The sequence below is a fragment of the Lathyrus oleraceus genome, chromosome 3 (genome assembly GCF_024323335.1).
Source record: "Lathyrus oleraceus cultivar Zhongwan6 chromosome 3, CAAS_Psat_ZW6_1.0, whole genome shotgun sequence".
NCBI lineage: Eukaryota > Viridiplantae > Streptophyta > Magnoliopsida > Fabales > Fabaceae > Lathyrus > Lathyrus oleraceus.
This window is the reverse complement of record NC_066581.1, coordinates 108,895,399-108,901,414: the sequence shown is the minus strand read 5'-3', so window position 1 is coordinate 108,901,414 and position 6,016 is coordinate 108,895,399.

Sequence of the window (6,016 nt, the reverse complement as noted above, 5' to 3'; positions counted from 1 at the left end):
GTGGCTTGGCTCACATGCCTTAAGCCTTGTGCCTTGCACATCCATGTGCCTCTAATTGACTGTTGGTGTCTGTTTCTGTTTGTTTTGTTTGAAGTTGCATACTAACATCTGCTTGACTGTTTCAGGTACTTTAGTTGCTTAGTTCCTTGTGAACTTTTTGCTTTGCTTTGCTTGTATAAGCAATTTGCATTGAGGTATGCCTCTTTTACTTCATGTAGTCTGGAAGACCTGGCCTGTTACTTGGCCAGGCAACTGTCTGAAGTCCTCCTTAAGAGGCAATGTTTGTGACTGTTTAATTTTGTCCTTGCATAGAGTCAAAGTCCTCCTAAGTGAAGAGGCAATTGGCAGAACCCAAGGGATATGCAACCTATCCCCTGCTATTCAGTGTGTCTTCTGTTTTGCTCACACCACCGTGTTGATGCATTACAGATAAAAAACCCAAGATCTTGTGCAACTGCACAGTTGAGTCAGTTATAAATGTGTAGAAGGGTTCCCACTTTCTGAACCCACACATTCTTGTCTTAAGCTCTTCCAGGCCAGGGATAAGAGCTGTAAAGTCTTATCTTCACCCACCTTTCATCTGCTTCACCTTAGTCTCTCAATGGCAAGGTTAAGAGCAACATTTCACCCAGTTCCAGAGGTTTGTTTGTTGAGGTTGATATGACCCCTCGACTAAAACCTAACCCTTGTTTGGGCCACTTGCCTGTGTATAGTGTGTGCTATCTGTGCCAGTTAGGATTGTTTGACTTGCTTCCTGTGCAAGTTAGGGATTGTTTAGACTTGCTTCCTGTGCAAGTTAGGTTTTGCTTGGCTTGCTTCCTGTGCAAGTTAAGTGTGTGTGTGGCTTGCTTCCTGTGCGAGTCATGACTAGGATAGGCTGGCTCCCTGTGCCAGTTAGCTAGAAACCTTAACTTAGGGTTGACTTTGCATGACAACATCTAGGCTCGAGTCGTAGTCTCCCTAGAGTTGTGTCTCCCTCTGTTATCTGGTTAGGCTAGATCCTTGTCCCTCCGTAGGGGAACTACATCGCCCTGATCTTCATACCAGATGAAGTATGTAGGCAGGAGGTTGAGCTGATCTCTCCGGGCGCCCCTTTTTCTTTTTGTGTGTCTTGTTTGACAGTTGCTAGGCTCAAGTGCCTGACTCCTTAGCAATTTATTGTCTGTCCGTTTGAGTGTGTGCTTGATAGTTATAGGCTCGAGTCCCCGACTCCCTATTAACTTGTTGCCTTGTTGTGTGCTTGGAAGCTGATGTAAGTCCATTGAGTGGCATTTGGGTTCCAGTGTGTGTTTTGGTTCGGATGTCAATGTAAGTCCAGTGATTGGCATTTGGGCTCCATGTTTGCCTTCTTGTGTGTGTTTAGGTTCGGATGCTGATGTAAGTCCAGTGATTGGCATTCAGGCTCCACGTTTGCCTTTGCCTTTGTTTGTTTGTGTGCGTGTCAGCCGAGCTACGAATGCTCTGATTCTTCTCTCGTCCGAGAAGATACGTATGCATAGGATGCGATATCCTAGCGAGCATGTGTCGTTTTCCAGTCCGAACTACTTCGACTCTGATGTCTATGCCTGATAGACTAAGTAGGCCCAGGATGCGACATCCTGCCGAGTCAGTTTCAGTCAGTTTCTTTTGTCTCTTTCAGCCAGTGTGTGTATGTGTTTGAGCAGTGTTTAGCAACCATTTATCCTTCCTTTTGTGCGTGGATCCCGTAGAGTACTACGGATGCGTAGGGGTGCTAATACCTTCCCTTCGCATAACCGACTCCCGAACCCATACTCTTTGGTCGCGAGACCATGTCTTTCCCAGGTTTACTCTGAGCGTTTCCTTTCCCTCTTTTGGGATAAATAACGCACGGTGGCGGCTCTGTTGTTCTTTCTTTTCCCGCCGGTTTTTCGCGTGATGCGACAGCTGGCGACTCTGCTGGGGACATAGAGAAGTTGACCTATGCTGGTCCATCTTCCCTGAGCGAGTCTCTCCTAGCGCTCTCTAGGTTAGGGTTTTGGTTGCTTTGTGCTGTTTTTTTTTATTGCATTCATTGTATATATGTGCATTTATTGCTTGCATTTATTATTTGCATTAATGTTTGCATTTCATTCATATTCATCTGCTGTGCTGTCTGTGTTTCTCTGTTTGGGGGTGGGAGTTACTTGAGGTAAAAGGCCCAATACCCAGGCTATGAGTGAAATCTAGGAAACCTAGGAATAGAGTGATTCATGGGAAGCGGGTGGTATGGCGCCACTTAGCGGAACATTGATATCACGAGCAGTTCAGACCCTGGTGGGATATTGTCGTTACATACTTCAGGTGTGTATATGATGGTATTCTGCGAAAGGTTATTTATGCTCCGTTTCTCTTCGACTTTACCCTGGCCTAGATAACACCCGTGAGTGGGGAGGGTTTGATCATTACAGGTACAGTTGCTGATTGGTTGGTGTTTTGTTGGTGACTCTTGGTACTGATGGTGACTGTGAATTATGGGGCATTTATTTCTGGGACGCCAGAGTTCTGTCCGTGGTTTATCAGCGGGTTCCGTTTATTTCGGATCCCCGGGCTGAGCTGAGAGTACTTGTTCAGAGGACCCGTTTGTCACCCGTTCAGTGGTTGTTCCTGTAAAGATAAGTGATATAATCTCCGGTTCCGTTTATTTCGGAACCCCCCAAGTTGGATTTATGGTGACTTGATCCCACAGATTGACTGATTCAGAAAAGCAGAGGGTCTACAGTTGACTTGGTGGCACAAGGGCCTGCATTCATGCATTTGCATCATATCATCTCGCATTCATCTGCATTCAACTCATGTCTGTCCGTACTCAGGGTCCATTATTTTTTAACTAAGACTCAGGTTGAGAGACATCCGGATGTTAAAAAATTTTGTTGATGAAATTTTATCTGTCTCAATGAAACCAAAAAAAAGGACTGAATATTCCTGGTACGGACAAACATTGCATGCGTGAGTCATACTAACCCATTTGCTGTTTTGTAGGTTTCAGTATTCAACCGGTGCGCATAGCTCGTCTGTTCAGATAACCTGCTGGGGGTCAACAAATCCAAGCTGATGGATCTTCCCAACGCCGATATCCTTGAGCTGAAAGGGATGATGAGGGACTTGTTCAGTGTTGTGCAAGGGCTTGCCTTGGGACAGAAGGCCATGTCTGAGAGATTGGAAAGGATTGAGAAATGGCTGATAGTAGAAAAGGTTCAGGGGAAGGCTCCGTCCTCCGAAGTGAACAAACCTTCTGGTACTGTAGCAGAGAAACCCTCCGACAGTGGTCCATTCAAGAAGAAGGTTGAGCCAGTTGGTGTGCCCGCAAAGAAAGAACGTAGCAAAGATCGTTATCATCCTTATGCTGCCACTATAACCACTCCTGTCAGTAATCCACCTGCTCAACAGCAACAACTGCCACCTCAACAGAAGACACCGAGAGCTGAAAGCCAGGTGAAGAAGAAGAAAGAGGATCGTCAGTTTGAGGAACCACCCGTGACTTACGCCCTTCTGTTCCAAAGGTTGATGGATCTTGCTTTAGTACGGCCAAGGATATTGATTCCCATAGAACGGCAGAAGAGGCCACCAAACTATGATGAGAATGCCAAGTGCGAGTTTCACTCTGGGGCGCCCGGACACAACATTGAGGGCTGTAGAGCTTTTAAGCATGTCGTCCAGGACATGGTGGACTCCGAGACCATTAACTTGGCCCAGATTATGAAGGGGGATGTCAACCCTGCGCCCAGAAAGGGTCCTGTAAAAGCCAAGATGGTGAAGAAGGCCAAGAAAGGATTGGAGATGACTGAGGAGGATCAGCTAAAGGTTCCAATGGCTATGGTCCCAAAACCTCTGGAGCAGGATGGAGTTTTCCCTGTTAGTGATAATTCTTGTGCGATCGTCACCATAGAGGGAAGTGCACTGATGAAAGACACGACCCAAAAGATGAAGGAAGTAGAAATGGACGATGTAAGGTGTGGAGCACCCCGTCTGGCAGTTGAAACCGTCCAGGTAGAGAAGGCCCTTGTTGCTGAGAAAGAGAAGAAGTTGTCCATTTCTTCTTATAAACAAGCTCTGGAAGTGGTGAGAAACAAAGAGGCGCAAGGCTGGGGAAGGATCATTGACATCGTGATAAAAGCAGACATGTTTGGGGTCGGATATCAGCCGGATTTAGAGTCGTCTAGACCAAACAGAGGATGTCGTCCGCCGTACACCTTCGTCAGTGCAGGGATGTTGGATCCTGGTCATGCCCGTTTAGTGGGTGAAGATGTTGACAGCAACCGCGAGCTTGAGGCGTGGATAAAGTCGTGCGTACCAGGCAACTGGAAGGCCTCCAAAAGCATCACTGTCACTCATCCAGGAGTGTAGTATTTCTGTGTTTTAATCTTGTTTGCATGAAAGCCGTACGTTTTGCCCGAAGCGTACTGGTCCATTGTAAGGGCCACCTCATGTGTTTCATTTTGCAACATTTTGCATCAGTAATAAATGGATGTTTTTTGTAATTAAAGGCGGCGTTCCCTGTTTTTCACTTTTTGCAGTTTTAAAAAATAAAATAAAATGGCAATGTTTTTATTCTCTTTCCTTTCGATTCATTTGGTTCCGACCTTAAAAGTGATTCTCTCGAGCTCATCGATAACAATTTGGTTACACCTCTATATGACTTCGACAATCCAAGCTATCATGCCGAAGAAGAAGGCGCAGAAGATCGTGATCAGCTGGAATTAGCCAGGTTGTTGAAACAAGAGGAGAAGGTGATTCAACCGCGCAAGAAGCGAGTCAAGTTTGTCATCCCAGGTACCGCCAAGGTCAGAAGGGAAAGTGAAAGTTGAGGCCGCTTCAGAGGCAAGTCGAGAACAGAATGGTAGCCCTGTTAGAAGAGCAGGTTGATACGTATGCCTGATTGCATCTAAATACACCAGGGCGGAATACCAATGTTATGGGGCACGAGCTACCCTTAAGAGAAGACTGTCCTCCAGTGAAGCGGAAACTGGTGCTGAAAGATGAGAAGGTGTATGGACCACCAAGATGTGAATAGAGCTAATTTGAAGGATGAATTCCCGGTACTTCACAATGAGGTACTGGTTGATTATATGGCTCAGGTCTCAGTGTTTATCTTCATGGATGGCTTCTTGGCCAAGACCAGATTGAATTGTTGCCAGAAGATATGAAGTAAACCAGGTCCATCACACAAGGGGCACCTTCTTGTTCTAAGTTAATGTCGTTCTGTCACATGAGGCCGGTGCCACGTATCAGAGATCTACGGTGACTTTGTTTCATGAGATGATTCACCGTGAAAGCAAAAGCCATGTTGATGACATGATGGCAAAGTCCCAAGCAGAACAGGGGCATCCGGTAGACTTGGGGCAAGTTGTTTGACCAGTTGAGATAACTCATACTTTTAAGTCTGAATCAGTGCACTTATGGAGTGTTGTCCATCAAGCTACCGAGGATTGTTGTGAGCGAATCAGAGGAATCGAGGTCAATCCTGCTAAAAAAAAAAAAAAAAAAAAAAAAAAAAAAAAAAGAGATAAATTGCAGGAACCTCTGATTCTGATACCTCAGTGAAAGAGATAACTGTTAATCCGGTACTTGATAACCCTCGAGGGGTCTACGAGGTGCGTATTGAGTCAGCATGACTAGTCTTGTCGAAAAGAGTATGCAATTTACCTAAGCAAAAAGTTTATCGACTGTGGAACAATACACTCACTGTTCGAAAAAACTTGATGTACTTCGGCATAGGCTGCTCGCCGACTGAGACAGTGTATGCTGATTCATACCACTTTGTGGATGTCCAAAATGGATCTGATCAGATATGTGTTTAAGAAGCTAGTAGCAACCCATGGAAAGGTTATCAACTAAGGAAGTTTGAGGTCCCTGATGAGGACATCTCGAGGTACTCAAATCGAAAGATTGAGAGTGACCGATCCCGGAGGAGGGGTCTGACCCCGAATCCGAACGGATTCCGATGTCCGAGGGGGAATGAGATGATGTGAATAAGGTAGTGCTTCCCGGATCACAGTTGGTTACACCAACAATGGTG